Source organism: Babylonia areolata, chromosome 15 (assembly GCF_041734735.1).
Source record: "Babylonia areolata isolate BAREFJ2019XMU chromosome 15, ASM4173473v1, whole genome shotgun sequence".
Taxonomy (NCBI): Eukaryota; Metazoa; Mollusca; class Gastropoda; order Neogastropoda; family Buccinidae; genus Babylonia; species Babylonia areolata.
This window is the reverse complement of record NC_134890.1, coordinates 10,206,103-10,223,602: the sequence shown is the minus strand read 5'-3', so window position 1 is coordinate 10,223,602 and position 17,500 is coordinate 10,206,103. Positions and strand designations below refer to the sequence as shown.

General features: G+C 42.5%; 2 protein-coding genes across 2 annotated transcripts in view; one reads left to right on the top strand and one right to left on the bottom strand.

The window, feature by feature from the left end:
* LOC143290423 (dual oxidase maturation factor 1-like) overlaps positions 1 to 17,500 on the bottom strand; it is a 98,356-nt gene that overhangs the window by 69,293 nt on the left and 11,563 nt on the right. The gene's annotated exons all lie outside the window — the stretch shown is intronic.
* Positions 2,421 to 17,500, top strand: part of LOC143290422 (dual oxidase 2-like) — a 131,671-nt gene continuing 116,591 nt past the window's right edge. The window contains exon 1 of the mRNA XM_076599840.1: positions 2,421 to 2,611. The gene's annotated coding sequence lies outside the window, so the exon portion shown is untranslated. The remainder of the gene's footprint in view (positions 2,612 to 17,500) is intronic.

The following is a 17,500-nucleotide window of genomic DNA, read 5'->3' as shown; positions in this document are numbered from 1 at the left end:
CTGTCTGTCTGTCTGTCTATCTGTTGTGTATCTGTTTTACTTTGGTAACTTTTATTTCCAAGTGCAGTGAACTCAACACCAGGTTACCTTGACACCAGATATTCTTTCGCGATGAAGGCAATAAGCCAGTGTATTTGTATATACACCTAACGGATGCTGCTGCAGTTTATCGCACGAACAAGGACAGGCTTGTCTGTTTGGGGGCTATAATGTAAAACGCTTAAAACGAACATCAGACGTCAAAGATCGAGTTTATGCGGTGCAGAAACCTCGCGGGTATATTCTCTTTGTATACTTAAAAAAAGAATATTTTATTGTAAGTAGTGTCCCTGTATTTTAAATTTGATACTTTTACAGCTGTACATATCTCCTTGCTTGTTTTAAGGTGTATTCTGTGTTAAAGTATGATTCCCTCACACGTTTTCCTCACGCGCATTCAGCTACTACTGCATCACACACATAGCTAAATCCTAATCTTCAGGAATGGATACTTGTTTCCTGTGTGTGAGGCATGTTTTATGGGATGAAATCCAACCGCTTTTGTGTTCACAAAATGGTCAGAGGAGCCATTAAAGATGTTAACAACCCAGTGCACAGAACTTGTCTAAAAAACCACCACCCTGTACACCTCTGTCCCCAAACACCCTCTCCAAAACAAGAAGAAAAAATGGATAAAAAAAAGAGAGAAAAAAGAAGACAGAAAGAAAAAGAAAAGAAAGAAAAGAAAAAAAAGTAGAACGCTAAAAAAGAAAACTGGTCAGAAATGTCTGAGAACTTATATTTTGATTAGATGTTAAACACTGATCTTTTTGTAAATTTACATAAAAAGTTTTATCTATTTATCTTGTTTTTTTATATTCATTTGCGTTTCTTTTTCATTCATTTTATAGAATGTGGGTACACGCATACATTCATATATATATATATATATATGAATGTATGTATGTATATATATATATTTACATATATATATATATATATATATGTGTGTGTGTGTGTGTGTGTGTGTGTGTGTGTGTGTGTGTATGATATAGATAGATAGATAGATAGATAGACATGCTGATGTTACCAAAAAAAAAAACCCCGACATATTCGGATACATGTAGAAAATCAAAGGGGGTGAACTTCACACAGAAAGCCGCTCGCTCCATGCAACACAGAACTGTGCGTTACCTACTGCTAGCAACACGGGTGATGAAAAGGTGACACACACACCATCACCTTTCCATCAAACATGTCACTCCCATGCATGTTACTTCCTCTTCCCAGCCACACCACACCACTTACCTGTCCGACACTGCAGTGGGAAAAACGGAGCGAGAAAACCCCCTGACCCTCAGACAGGACCGTCCAGCAAAGGGTAAGTAATGGAAATCACCAACAAGAAGACTTGGACAGCTCCGACCGACCTTCCGAACGACAGGAAGAAAGACCCCTTCCGAAACTTTTCTGCCCTCTGCTTTTAGAGAGCTGCTGCTGCTGCTGCTGCTGCTGCCGCTGAAGTTGTTGCTGGTGCTGAGACTAGCGTCCCATCACCAACGGCGACGACAACGACGACGACGAACCTCCACCACCAATCGTAGCTCGTCCAACTAAACACCCTTCCGCAGCATATCATGGGACGGGGGCTCGTGTAGACATGCAGAGACAGGAAGGGGTTGGAGGTGGGGATGGTGTAGGGTGTGGGTGGTGTGTTTGTGTGTGTGTGGAGGGTGTGTGTGTGGGGGGGTTGATTCACGAAGTGAAGGAGAGAGAGGAGGGTAAGGGGACGGGAGGGTGGTGGGAGTGTGGGGGATCAGATATGGATCAGACTGGGGGTTGGTCGGTCAGAGGATGGGGGGTGTGGGGGGGGGGGGAAGGGGATGGGGAGGGAGGGGGGGACTAGGAGGGGGGGCCGTTGGGCGGATAGACAGCTCGCTTTGGCTGTCAAAACGTTTCGCGACAAGGGGGCCCCCAATGATCGTTTAATACGCATGAAACCAGGCCCCGGGGGGCAGTGCTAAAACTGAGGGGTTCTGCTAGGGAGTGGGGGGGACTGAATAATCTCTCTCGAGAAGTCAGCGTTGAACGAAAAGACCCACTATCACCCTTCTCCTCCTCCTCCTCCTCCTCCTCCTCCTCCCCACCAAACGACGTAGGCGAACGAATATTCACATCACCGAGCAAAACTCTAGCATTGCGCTGTTTGAGAGAGAGAGAGAGTGGGGGAGAGAGAGAATCCTGTATGGTTGTGGTGTAGAGGACCTAGTCTTGCCGTACTGTCACCTTATTAGAGGTGGATAGTGAGTGTTGATGCTGTTGTGTTGCTGGAAAACGAGTATGTGATGTTTTGAAATCCAAACCGTATCACATATGTGCGTGGTCTATGTTGCGCAGTGACCGGGCAAGGAGGGGAGCTGAAGATCTCCAGCGACAGGAGGGACGAGAGGGGGGGAGAGAGGGGGGTGGAGTTGGAGGGACACTGAGTGACGTCATCATTGATTGTCTTTCCTTGGTGACTGTTGCATCGCCACCTGTGAGCTTCCTGAGAAAGAGAGAGAGAGAGACAGACAGACAGAAAGAGGGAGAGAGAGAGAGAGGGGATCTCCGAGCTTTTGACACGACTTTGAAGGTCAGTGGTGTGATATTTTATTTCATTCTATCTTGTTTTATTTCATTTTGTTTGGTTTTTGTTTTGTTTCGTTTCTAGGGAAAAGGGTATCCGCTTGTTTTCACGCGAAAACCTTTTTTTTGTTTTCTTACTTTTGTTTAGTGATGTTTTTTTTTGTTTTTTTTTTAATTTATCCTTATTTCTGCTACGTGTATTACTCTTTATTTTTAGTTTTTTTTTCCAGTTCATTTTATTTTATTTATTTTTTATTTTTTTTTGTTCGTTTGTTTCTTTGTTTCAGTTTTGGTTCATACCAGGTTACAATCACGTGAAACGAGAAGCGCTTTCGCTTTTCTTGTACGTCTCATTTCTGTTCGTTTGGTGTCGTCTTTTGTGTGTATATACAGAATACAGAATACTTTATTATTTCGACAAGAGAAATTCATATGTGGTGTAAAACAGAAAAACAACACAAGAAAATCACAGTCATTCAACATGTATATATATGTAGATAAACCATATTAAGATGTAAACCTGGGGCAAACCATCATTACAATCAATAATCACAGTAGACAACAACAACAACAGAAACCCTTAAAAAGTAATTGACAGTAAATCATACATACGCTGTCACAGCCATACACACATGCATCACAGCTAAAGGATAGACATAACAGTACACTAAAAGTTGACATAGACATATGTGCAGACACACCATATTTTTTGTTGTTGGTAGTGTGTTATTTTGGTGAGCGTCTACACGGATACTGTTTCCTTAACATTTATTCTAGGTGTTTAATTTTGTTCGTTTTCCTCTCCACTTCAGATTTGTTTTGTTGGTCTATCAGTTTTTCATTATTTTGTGTGCTGTTTGTGCATATGGTGGATATGTCTGTTCTTAAAACTATTAGTCCAGTTGGTATATCGGTATTTCCTTATTTTGTGTGCTGACTGTGCATATGACATGATAAGGTGTGCATGTCTATTCTTGAAACTATTACAATTGGTATATTAGTATTTCATTATCGCGTGCTTTTAATTATATATATATATATATATTTATATTTATATATATGTGCCTGTTCCTAAAAATTTCTTAGCTTACTCAGAGTTTACTTGTGCTAATTTCTGTTTGCGCACTTACTGTGTATATCTCGTGTGTTTTTTTTTGTTTGGTTTAGAAATATTTTTTTTTGTTTTGTTGTTTTCAAACCAGTCTGTTTATTTCCGTTTTGTGACTTTCTGTTGGATGGCGTTGCAGTTGCACAATTTATATACGGCAATATAGATAATTCTTCAGTTCCGTGCCTATTTTTAGTTTATTCTGCTTTATTTTATGTGATTTTCATTTACTGAAAGTTGTATTGGTTATTTAAAAAAAATGTTTTTCTGTGCTTATTTAATTTTTTTTTATAGTTTATTCTGCTTCATTTTAAATGATTTTATTTTACTTTTAATTGTAATAGTGTTTGATATGTTTGTATCTGCCGTGCTGTGCTGATACATGCGTACATCTTACTTTCTTTTCCTGCTTGAAACACATCTTTGCTATGGGTCCTAAACACAGACTTTAATTTTTTTTTCTGATTCGAACTCTCTCTGTGTGTGTGTGTGTGTGTGCGCGCGCGCGCGCGCGTGTGTGTGTGTGTCTCTGTTTGCCTCTTCCGTGTCTCTCTGTGTCAGAATGCATGTCGGTCTGTCTGTTTTTCTCTCCGAGTCCTCGACCAGTGTCTCTCTATATGGTTGTCGTCGCCCTCTCGAGACTTCTCTTTCTCTCTCTCTCTCTCTCTCTCTCTCTCTCTCTCTCTCTCTGTGATACCTGTCTCGCGTTCCTTCCCTATTTAGCCTACCTGTGTCGATTTGAATTTTTTTGTTTTTTTTTGTTTTGTTTTTGTTTTTACTTACTTCGAAATATATTACTGTGTTCAGCAAGAGAGAGGGGTTGGGGAACGTATAGGAAAGATAGATAGGGAGATGGAGATAGATCAAGAAGGAGATAGAAAAGGAGAGAGAGAGAGAGAGGGGGGCGGGGGGGAGGAACATTGGCCTTTGTGCGTGCGCTTATATGTTTCTCTCGCTCTTTCTCTCTGTCTCTCTCTGTCCCTCTGTCTCTGTCTGTCTGTCTGTCTCTCTTCTTCTCCTTTCTCTCGCTCTGTGTGTCTGTCTCATTCTGTCTCTCTCTCTCTGTCTCCCCCTCCCCCACCCCCGCCTCTCTCTCTCTCTCTTTCTCTCTTTCCGCGCGCGCATGAGCGAAATACACGTAACTCATTAGTTGGCAAGTCTCATGTCGTTGGAGAGCCCATAATAGAATCAGGACAGCAGACATGTTTGTTCTGTTAGTTGTCGGCTTTTCTTTGGCCTGTACAGTTTAAAAGACTTTTTTTTTTTTTTTTTTTGGTTATCGGGTAGACCTGTTTTGGTTGATCAAACACTGGAAGCTTTGCTTTGGTTACATAACCTTGCAGACATTTCTTCTCCTTTTTTTTTCCTCTTTTTTTTATTTTTATTTTTTTTTTTAAATGCGTGTGGAGCTGGTTGGTGGGGTCAAACTTTCCAGAGTATACACCGCTTTCTTGACTTAACGGACTTTTTAATCTATCTTTTTGATTCATCTGTTTACGTTTTTCTTTGTGACGCACGACCTTAACAGGCATCCCCGAAAACTGAGTATAGCTGCCTACATGGCGGGGTAAAAACTGTCATACACGTAAAAGCCCACCCGTGTTCATACGAGTGAAGGTGGGAGTTGCAGTCCACGAACGAAGGAAAGAAGAAGAAGAAGAAGAAGAAGAAGAAGAAGGAGACCTTACACAAAACAAAATGTTTACCTCTTCCACCCCAACCTATCCGTTTGAGTACCGACTCCGAAGAAAAAAGATACGATAGGGGCAGTGGGTAATGGGTGTTTGAAGGGTTGGGGGAGGGGGTTCTGTCTCTCACATTTTCTTTATATGACGGTAAACAAAGCAACGTAAGCCCACGATTTCTCTCACAGAGGGTGTGTGGGAGTGGGGGTTCCCCTACGATTTCTCTCACTTTAACTCTCTCCATACGAACGGCGAAAGAGACGACGTTAACAGCGTTTCACCCCAATTACCACCATCAAAATACTGCAAGCGGAAGGCTCTTATACTGAAGAGGTGACTGTTGACAAAGAATACCACAATTCTGACGACGGAAGCTAAAGGTTGGGTCATTGAGACACCCACTGGACATCCGAGGGGTCTGTGTAGAGAAGAAGAGAGGACTGGCCGGACTGAGTGAGTTAAGAGAAATCGTGGGATTGCGATAAATCGATGTCGTTCCCCTCCCACGTTTTCTCTCAACTGTGAGAAATCGTGGGGGCAAGTGTGAGAAATCGTGGGATTGCGAGAAATCGTGGGCTTACAGGGGGAGAGGGTGGTGGTGGTCAGAGGGGTGTCCCTCACTTGAATCACCACTGCATCACGAATCGTGATCAGATCACATTATTTATTGCGGTTTCTTTTGCCTCGAGAAAGGAGAATGGATAGTATCTCCTAGAAGAGAAGTTGAAAATACTGGCAATATCAACCCATTACAAAGGTAAGGTTGAAAATACTGGCAATACCACTCCCATACAAAAAATAAGGTTGAAAATACCGGCAACCCTAATACCATACAAAAGTAAGGATGGCAATATTAATCCCATATAAAGGTAAGGTTGAAAATACTGGCAATCCTAGTCTCCTACAAAGGTCATGTTGGCAATACTAATCCCATACAAAGGTAAGGTTGAAAATACTGGCAATACCACTCCCATGAAAAAATAAGGTTGAAAATACTGGCAATATTAATCCCTTTCAAAGGTAGGGTTGGCAATATTAATCCCATACAGAGGTAAGGTTGAAAATACTGGCAATCCTAATCCTATTCAAAGGTAAGATTGAAAATACTGGCAATCCTAATCCTATTCAAAGGTAAGATTGAAAATACTGGCAATGCTAATCCCATACAAAGGTTAGGTTGAAAATACTGGCAATATTAATCCCTTTCAAAAGTAAGGTTGAAAATACTGGCAATATCAGTCCCATACAAATGTAAGGTTGAAAATACTGGCAATGCCAATCTCGTTCAAAGGTAAGATTGAAAATACTGGCAATACCAATCCCATACAAATGTAAGGTTGAAAATACTGGCAATATCAGTCCCATACAAATGTAAGGTTGAAAATACTGGCAATGCTAATCCCGTTCAAAGGTAAGATTGAAAATACTGGCAATATTAAGTCAATACAAAGGTAAGAGAGAAGATACTGGCAATACTTATTCCCACACAAAAGTCCAAACTCTGAAAAATCATCGAAAGAAGGGTAGAAGCAGATGAAAATGACAATGTCAACACAGAGAGGATGGGAGTGATGGCCTAGAGGTAACACGTCCGCTTAGGAAGCGAGAGAATCTGAGCGCGCTGGTTCGAATCACGGCTCAGCCGCCGATATTTTCTCCTCCTCCACTAGACCTTGAGTGGTAGTCTGGACGCTAGTTATTCGGATGAGACGATAAACCGAGGTCCCGTGTGCAGCATGCACTTAGTGCACGTAAAAGAACCCACGGCAACAAAAGGGTTGCTCCTGGCAAAATTCTGTAGAAAAATCCACTTCGATAGGAAAAACAAATAAAACTGCACGCGGGAAAAAAAAGAAAAAAAAAGTGGCACTGTAGTGTAGCGACGCGCTCTCCCTGGGGAGAGCCGCCCGAATTTCACACACAGAGAAATCTGTTGTGATCAAAAGAAATACAAACAAACAAAACAAACTTCAAGGCCATTTGAGTGTAGTGAGTGATTAACTCAGTCGCCAAACGTGTAACACGGGTTGCGGACGATAGTGCCACAAATCATGAACCTTCTTCACGTGGCTATTGAATTCCTGTCTGTAGTCTTTACTTTGACAGTCTGACAGGGTGAATGATGGGGAATTAAAAAATTGTTGAAAAAAAAAAGGAAAAAAAAGAAGAAAACGTAATGCCAATGTCATCAGGAACCCCCCCCCCCCAAAAAAAAAAACCAAACAAACAAACAAACAAAACAAAAAAACAAAAAAAAACACAAAAAAACAACAAAAAACAAACAACAACAACAACAAAACCAAAAACAAAACAAAACAAAAAAACAACAAAAAAACACACCAAACCAACTGATTGTTCTGAAATGTTTGTACATATAGTAGTGTAGCAACAGACACTGATTGTTCTGAATTTTTTGTTGTTGTACATATAGTAGTATAGCATGAATCACACAAGCCTCTCAGTGTTGAAAAAACTTCATAGGGTGCTTTGCCATGGGAGTGGGCATGGGGAAAGGGAAAAGGTTAGTGTGACAAGAACATCCAAGACATGTCAAAGAAAGGAAGTGGAGAGGGGGGAAAAGAGGAGGAGGAGGAAGAGGGAGGACAGCGTCTTTGAGGATAGCACCTATCTTGAATTTGTTAAAAAAAAAAAAATTATGTAATCTGATAGTTTTGACTGTTATTTTAGTTCGGATACAACACCTTGGCTACTAGAATTTAAAAAAACAAAAAAAACAAAAAAAACCCAAAAACTTTGAGTTTCAGTGTTCAGTTTCAAGGTGTCGAAGCGTTCGGACTGATCCGTGATTATTCGCTACACAGTGTGCAACATGAGCTGTTAAAAATGATTATATATATATAAAACAAAAAAAACCCAAAAGCAACAGATGCCATATCTTTGCATAAACCTTATCAAGCCTTGAGTCTTGACAGGACAATAATTTGTGTATTACGGGTCCTGAAAGGGCATCTCTCGATGGGTCATGGTACCGTGTGTGTGTGTGTGTGTGTGTGTGTGTGTGCGTGTGCGTGCGTGTGTGTGTGTCTGTGTGTCTGTGTGTGTCTGTGTCTGTGCGCGCGTTTTTTTAATTTTTTATATTCCAATCTCTCCCCTTTAAATGCAAGAGCATAAAAAGCTGTGTTTTGCGATGGCTAAAAGAAAAAGTCATTTCTATGCGCACAGCATCACGCAGTGCGAATAGCTCTGCTTTATTGTTGAGGCCCTGTCTGGGTCGGAGAGTATGTTTTAAAGACTATTGTCTGGGCTCGTTTCTTTCTTTTCTTTCTTTCTTTCTTTCTGCATATCTTTCGTCATGACCGGTTCCTTTCTTTCTTTCCTTCTTTCTTTCTTTCTTTCTGCATATCTTTCGTCATGACCGGTTCCTTTCTTTCTTTCCTTCTTTCTTTCTTTCTTTCTTTCTGCATATCTTTTGTCATGACCGGTTCCTTTCTTTCTTTCCTTCTTTCTTTCTTTCTTTCTGCATATCTTTTGTCATGACCGGTTCCTTTCTTTCTTTCCTTCTTTCTTTCTTTCTTTCTGCATATCTTTTGTCATGACCTTTTTCTTTCTTTCTTTTGTATATCTTTGGCATGCCCCCCCCCCCCCCCCCACACCCCTCTCTGTGTGTGCCCCTTTCATTCCCCTTATATCTCTCCCTCTCATTCTCTGTATCTTCCTTTCCTGATTACCTGTTCGCTCTCTTTCTCTTTCTTTAAAAAAAAAAAATGTTTTGAGTTCTGCAGTATGTCTGAAAATTGTAGGATGAAAACAATGTTTAGCGAACCAGTAGCAGAGCGTTTCGAGTTCATGATTGATCATCCCTCCCTCCCCGCCCACCGTTACATTGCTATACATATTTGGTTGCCTGGGTGCTAGTCTTTCGAGTTGGGTAACAAACTGGGATTACGTGTGCAACAGCATGTGTTCGGATGAAGTTAACTTAGATGAAGGATGAGTGGGCAATGTCCACAATTTCCCCCCTCAAGACGGAATGAGTAGTGTCTACTACAAGGCGTGGGCGATCACTCCGTCAGTCACACAGAGGAGGGGAAGTAATGCGGATATTGCCCGATGGGTGAGTGGTGTCCCTTAACTGGTGATGGACTGGAGCAGTGTGTGTGCCCGATGGGTGAGTGGTGTCCCTCAACTGGTGATGGACTGGAGCAGTGTGTGTGCCCGATGGGTGAGTGGTGTCCCTCAACTGGTGATGGACTGGAGCAGTGTGTGTGCCCGATGGGTGAGTGGTGTCCCTCAGCTGGTGATGGACTGGAGCAGTGTGTGTGCCCGATGGGTGAGTGGTGTCCCTCAGCTGGTGATGGACTGGAGCAGTGTGTGTGCCCGATGGGTGAGTGGTGTCCCTCAGCTGGTGATGGACTGGAGCAGTGTGTGTGCCCGATGGGTGAGTGGTGTCCCTCAGCTTGTGATGGACTGGAGCAGTGTGTGTGCCCGATGGGTGAGTGGTGTCCCTCAGCTGGTGATGGACTGGAGCAGTGTGTGTGCCCGATGGGTGAGTGGTGTCCCTCAACTGGTGATGGACTGGAGCAGTGTGTGTTGTGCTCGAGGTCCAATGAGCAGCCATGTTTTCGCGCGCAGAGATGATTAAGCTTGATAAAATTATACAGTGAATGCAGTGCAGTAAAGGAAAACTGAGAATGGTGAAGTGCAGTGCAGTGCTACACGACCACCTGAACCGTCCTGCGATTGACTGCACACGGGAAGGGGATGACCCAAAGACAGAGAAATATTGTGGATATTATTGCCAGCCACTCGATCGACACACAGTGGAAAAACGTGAAGTTGGAGGGTATGAACTGGAATACCATTAACCCTTTCACCGCCAGTCAGTTGAGAGTGAAACACTCAATGGTGCCAGAAGCACAGAAAAAATGGCATCTAAGAATAGCTGGGAATTCCCCTGAGATGTGAACGAAATGTGGCCTATCCTACCACCGAACATTAATAGCAGTACGGTTGTGAACAACCGACCTATGATCTGGTGCACACAGCTAAAATGATCGGCATAAGGACAAATCCGGAGCTTCCTTTTTGGGGGAAGTGTCTGGGTTTGTTCCAATGTATCTGTTATTTACCTGTGTGGATAGCTGAATCTGTGGCATAAGCAGCATTGATTTGAAGTTACGTACCTTGAAAATGGACAGAGTTACAACTGTCTTGGAAGGCCTGTGGGCTGTGTATGCACGAAAAGGATTCAGTGATGAATTGAATTTTTGGATAATGCTGGCCAGTTTTGGGCCAGGATTCAGTGATGAATTGAGTTTTTGGATAATGCTGGCCAGTTTTGGGCCAGGATTCAGTGATGAATTGAGTTTTTGGATAATGCTGGCCAGTTTTGGGCCAGGATTCAGTGATGAATTGAGTTTTGGGAAAATGCTGGCCAGTTTTGGGCCAGGATTCAGTGATGAATTGAGTTTTTGGATAATGCTGGCCAGTTTTGGGCAGCGGTTCACGAAATGAGAGATAACAAAAGATGTTTCCCTTTTCTGGTTGATCCAGTTTTTATAGTAATCTCCGGGAACGCAGTTTGACTTTGTAGTGTTTTACCCCGCCATGTAGGCAACCACACTCCATTTTTTGGGGGGTGATATCATACAGTATAAGGACGGCGGCATCAGGGACAGACCCCCTTAGGGTATTCCATGACACATTACAAAAAAAGAGAGATAATGTCATCTAACTGTTTGTGAAGTTCTACGTGCTTTCCAACAGGACCTGCATCATTTCGTAGGGGTGTGGCACGTGACGTGCACGCATCCGCCTTCAAGCAAATCGTACATACGTGCAGCCAGCAACGTACCACACGAAGACAGCTCTGCCATATCGCACGTAGGCCCAACACAGTTCAAACTCGCGAACCTGAATGCGAGTAACCCATAAAGCTCGTTGCCCATAAGTGCGTTGACGACCGTTGTCGAGAGCATACGAGGTGTATCGGAGTCATACCATGGAGACGATGCTGTCCATCCGATGTCGTTAAAAAGCCAATGAAAAAAGAGAGACCCTGGGATGAAGATGGGTCTGGTAGGTACGGCACAGTTTTCTCCATCACTATCCATTTTATGGTACTACTTTATATTACTTGCTTTCAGCCTGGAGCTCCGAGCCTTGCCGCGAAGGACACATCTGGGTGGGATGTCAACACACACGCACGCACGCACACAGCCCCGCCTCCCACACACACATACACACACGCCCCCCTCCCCCAACAAACGCCCCCCCCCCCCCCCCCACACACACACCAAAACGCACACTTCACACAAAACCCCCCAAATAGGCAAATCTTTTTCATTTACACGTGAGGAATTAAGTATACAACAATATTTGAGACATTCATCTTCTGTTATTCCATGTTCATCAGAACACACAATCTGGAACGTGCTCGAAGCGCCTGCCTTTCCGCTTCCTTGGTTATCCCTAAACTGTGAAGGGAGTTAAACAGTAACCCGCCAATCCCCCCAAACCAATCCACACCAACCAACCAAACAAAAAAACAAAACAAAAAAACACACGTCAGCACACACACACACACACACACACACACACACACACACACACACACACACACACACACACACACACACACACACACACACACACACACACACACACACACACACACACACACACACACACACACTCAGCAACAAGAACAACAAAAAACCACAATTTTGTCAAACTCCATTGCAGAACTAGTACTCTTCCCATTGTCCTGATCTCATTAGCTTGATTCCAGAATTCACCTCTTAAAAGCAACTATCGCACCATTTAGGAATTAGAATTTATTAAGACAACAAATTCGGATGAATGGACCAAAAAGTCAGTGAGAAAAAAAGAGACGACAGAATGGATTAAAAAAAAGAAAAGAAGAAAAAAAAGGTGGGTGGAGGGGAGGGGAGGGGCGGGGAGAAAGAGAGAGAAAATAGGAGGAAACATGTGCTTGGAATCAAAGTGTATTATTGAAAACAAGAAAGGGCAATTACAAGTTGAAAGTGAACCATTTTCAAGCTCATGTTATACAGAAGGCGGAGAGACGTGTTTATAACTGAAAAAGTCGACTTAGCCGGCACTATACGGTGTGTGTGTGTGTGTGTGTGTGTGTGTGTGTGTGCGCGTGTGAGTGTGTTGTGTGTGTGTGTGTATGTGTGAAGGGATGAGGTGTGCAGTGGAAGGGGGTACATGATTATGTAACAGAAGCTTTAGAACTGAAAGAAAGAAAGAACGAATTGAAAACAAGAGAGGCAAGGCCTTCAAGACTCACTTGTGATAAATTAAGTCCCCTAGCATTAATTACAGAGTAATTTCCCTTTTTTTACTGTCTGCACCAAAACGTTTGCAAAATAAATAAAAATTCCATGCTTAGCAAAAGAAGTTCCTGTTTGAACAAAAAATGATAATAATGACTCCTCTTGTTGTTGTGTCAGAATAAGAGGTCAAAGTGCCAAGTTTAGAGAATACAAAAAATATAAATATAACAGTAAATGCAGTTTGCAAATAATTAGGCTTCTTTTTTATTTTTTTGTGCCCATCCCAGAGGTGCAATATTGTTTTAAACAAGATGACTGGAAAGAACTGAATTTTTCCTATTTTTATGCCAAATTTGGTGTCAACTGACAAAGTATTTGCAGAGAAAATGTCAATGTTAAAGTTTACCACGGACACACAGACACACGGACACACAGACACACGGACACACACACACACACACACACACACACACACACACACACACACACACACACACACAGACAACCGAACACCGGGTTAAAACATAGACTCACTTTGTTTACACAAGTGAGTCAACAAAGAAAGAAAAGGACATGCTTGGCAATAAACATAATTATAACAAACACAGTCACGTCCTCCATCATTTAAAATGCCTCTGTCGTGATCACGAACCGAAAAAACAACAACAACAACAACAACAACAAAAACAAAAACAAAACAAAAAAAAACGGAGAAGAGGATTTGTTTATTCATTCTTTTTTTTTTTTTTTTTAACATTTATTATGGACTGCAACTATTTCACTGAAGGGGGGGGGGGGGGGGGGGAGGAAGGGGTGTTAATCCTGTTTTCCATTGCAACAACACTAAACGCTTCTCCCCACTCCCTACGTCTTCCCCCCCCCCCCTTTTTACAATTTTCCACTCAGTCCCCAGAGCATGTGTAAGGGTGAGGTGGAACAGGTTTCAAATAAATTCAACTGTCGATTTCTCTTCCTTCTTTCGTTTGACAGCGGGGGGCGCGGGAGGCTGACGCTGACACAAATATGGGATGGAGAAGAGTGATGGGGGGGAGAACGCGAGTGTGTGTGTGTGTGTGTGTGTGTGTGTGTGTGTGTGTGTGTGTGTGTGTGTGTGTGTGTGTGTGCGCGCGCGCGCATGTTATTTCTCTCACATGAGTGACAAAGATCCATTTGAATATGACGTGTGATGTTCAGTAGACAGTACGGTGAGTCCCATTGGAAACGTTACTTGACAGCAGAGAAGATTGTACTCCTCGATCTCCACGAGAAAACAGACGAAAAGTTGGGGGGGGGGTGGGGGGGGGGATATATAATTATTAAGATACTCTGTCTCATTAGCGGATGGTCCAATGCGGAAAGTCTTAACGAGGCATTGAAGAGAAAAAAATTGATGAAATGAGACCATTTAAGAGGAGAATAAAAACCTTTCAAAAAAAAAAAAAAAAAAAAATCTGTATAAGTGTTCACCTTATATAATTTACTGAGAGGTTGGGAGTGAAGAAAAGTCAGGAAATATTTCAGAGTTCTTCATACATTTTTGAGCATCGACACCGCACCCATTTAGGGATTTTCAATGGGATCAACAGCATTTTTATTTTATTTTTTATTTTTTTTTATTTTTTATTTTTTTATTTTAGAGAATTCTGTCTCCACAAAGACGTGAACATTTTGCTGTTGTTGTTGTTGTTGTTTTACTTGTAAAAAATAGCGCTTTCGCAATTAGTGCCTTGAAACAACAAATCTTACTTTTAGATATCTCCATGGTCTACATTTCATTGAAGGGGTGTCTTACCTAGCAGCGAACATGATGAGCAATCCGGTCATTAACCCCTGAAGTGATGACATGCGCGAGCTGTGTAACTAGCATGCATGAGTCCTGACGGCCGAGCGGACGGTCTGAGCAGGAATTCACGCAACAGATGGGGATGTTCGCTACCCGTTCCTCTAAACCTTGCGGGTGGTATGGGCGCTAGTATTTCGGAAAAGATGATGTACCGAAATCCCGCATGCAGCGAGCACTCTGTTCCACGTAAAAAAAAAAAATGTTTAAGATGAGAAAGATCAGTTTAAAGCAAATTAAGTCCCCTAGCATTAACTACAGAGTAATTTCCCTTTTGTACTATCTGCACCAAAACGTTTGCAAAATAAATAAAAATTCCATGCTTAGCAAAAGAAGTTCCTGTTTGAACAAAAAATGATAATAATGACTCCTCTTGTTGTTGTGTCAGAATAAGAGGTCAAAGTGCCAAGTTTAGAGAATACAAAAAATATAAATATAACAGTAAATGCAGTTTGCATATAATTAGGCTTCTTTTTAAAAAAATTTTATGCCCATCCCAGAGGTGCAATATTGTTTTAAACAAGATGACTGGAAAGAACTGAATTTTTCCTATTTTTATGCCTAATTTGGTGTCAACTGACAAAGTATTTGCAGAGAAAATGTCAATGTTAAAGTTTACCACGGACACACAGACACACGGACACACACACACACACACACACACACACACACACACACACAGACAACCGAACAACGGGTTAAAACATAGACTCACTTTGTTTACACAAGAAAGAAAACAAAGAATGGAAAAAAAAGAAAAAAAAGAAAAAAGAAAAAAAAGAAAAAGAAAAAAAAAAGCCACAGCAACGAGGTCAACAGAGAGGTCAACAGAAGTCAGGACATAACCCTTGCCTTCGGGCTTCACATAATTATGTTGAAACCTTACAGGGCCCCAATAAGGAGGTCCAGTTGGAATATATTCCCTTCGATAGGCCTTTACGGTAATCCATCTCTGGGGTTCGGTGGCGTGTGTGTGTGTGTGTGTGTGTGTGTGTGTGTGTGTTTTATCTTCATTTTAACGTCTATTCACTATAAGTGTTTTTAGACGGAAAGGAGTAAAGCAGTGGATAAAGGAAAGGGAGTGCATGTGAATATTAGTGTAAAAAAAGTGTTCATGTTATGTATCAGAGGAAAGGTATATTATTATAAGAAAAAGTCTAAAGAGATTGTGGTGTGTATTGAATGAGGTGTCATGGGAGGGAGAATATGTATGTGTGTGTGTGTGTGTGTGTGTGTGTGTGTGTGTGTGTGTGTGTGTGTGTGTGTGTGTGTGTGTGTGAAGTTTTACCGAGTGCAGTCAGCAAGGGAGACAGAAAGAAGTGTGTGGGAAGGGGAGATAGAGTCCTATAATAAAAGTATTATCGTTACAGTTATCTTTTTTTTTTTTGTCTTACAAATTTGAGATGTGTTCTAGTTTCTGTTGAAAGAGTCCTGTGATAAAGTATTATCATCATCGATATCATTTCGTTTCCTTTACGAAATTGAGAAAATCATAATAGTTGATGAAACAGCTTGTGTTGTAATGCTAGGGCGGGCTGGGGGGTTGTGTGTGTGTGTGTGTGTGTGTGGGGGGGGCATGGAGAATGAAAGGTTTAGGTGGAGATGGACGTATAGTTTTCACTGTCAGTTTCTCAAGGAGGCGTAATGCGTTCGGACAAGTCCATTTGCGCTACACCACAACTGCTGGGCAGATGCCTGACAGCAGCATAACCCAACGCGCTTAGTCAGGCCTTGAGTGCACGCTTATATGTTTGTGTACCTTTCGGAGTGGATTTCCTTTTTTATATAATTTGTCCAGAGGACAACACTCTCTCTTTTTCTATGGGGTCTTTTTTTTTTTTTTCCAGTGCGCCAAGTGTGTGGCTGCACTCGGGATCTCGTGTTTATCGCCTCATCCGAATGACTAGACGCTCAGTTTTTTGATCTTCCAGTCAAACCTGGGAGAACAAGGGGTGGGGGGCGAGAGGGGGATTCGAACCCACGCCCTCACGGGTTCTCTTGTCTTCTTGGCAGCTGAGCATCTTGAATTAACCAGTCTGCTACCTCTCTCCTAAGAGGCCAAGGAGGCAGAGAGCGATGGAGGCCAGGGGTTGTTGTTTGGAAAGGGGGACGATCGAGGGTGTGAGTGTGGACATGGGGAGTCAGGGGAGTCAGGGGTTGTTGGGGTGAGAGAGGGGTGACAGAGAGAGAGAGAGAGAGAGAGAGAGAGAGAGAGAGAGAGAGAGAGAGAGAGAGAGAGAGAGAGAGAGAGAGAGAGGAGTGACAGAGAGAGAACGAACGAACGAACGAACGAAATTGTTTTAATGAACTTTGGCCATGGACCACTATTCAAAACCAGGGGACTTGGGGTGGGCATGGGAAGGGGTATTATAACACTTGAATAGATGACACAATATCATAATATTCATGGACTTGACATTAATTTTACTTAATTAGGTCTGAGTATATGATTTCTCGTTTTGATCGCATGGAAAATAAATTTTGATACTTGGAAATTTCTCTGCTTGTTGTTTGATCGGAGAAGTGAACTAAGAGACATGTTTAAACAGTCTTGAAGAAATTTTGTCCGAGAGAGAGAGAGGGGGGGAGGGGAGTGACAGAGAGAGAGAGAGGAGTGACAGAGAGAGAGAGAGAGAGAGAGAGAGGGGGGAGTGACAGAGAGAGAGAGGGGAGTGACACACAGAGAGAGAGAGAGAGAGGGGAGTGACAGAGAGAGAGAGAGAGAGAGGGGAGTGACAGAGAGAGAGAGAGAGAGAGGAGGGAGGAGTGACAGAGAGAGAGAGAGAGAGAGGGGAGTGACAGAGAGAGAGAGAGAGAGAGGGGAGTGACAGAGGGAGAGAGAGAGGAGTGAGAGAGAGAGGAGTGAGGAGTGACAGAGAGAGAGAGAGAGAGAGGGGAGTGAGAGAGAGAGAGGGGAGTGACAGAGGGAGAGAGAGAGAGAGGGGAGTGACAGAGGGAGAGAGAGAGGAGTGACAGAGAGAGAGAGAGAGAGAGAGAGAGA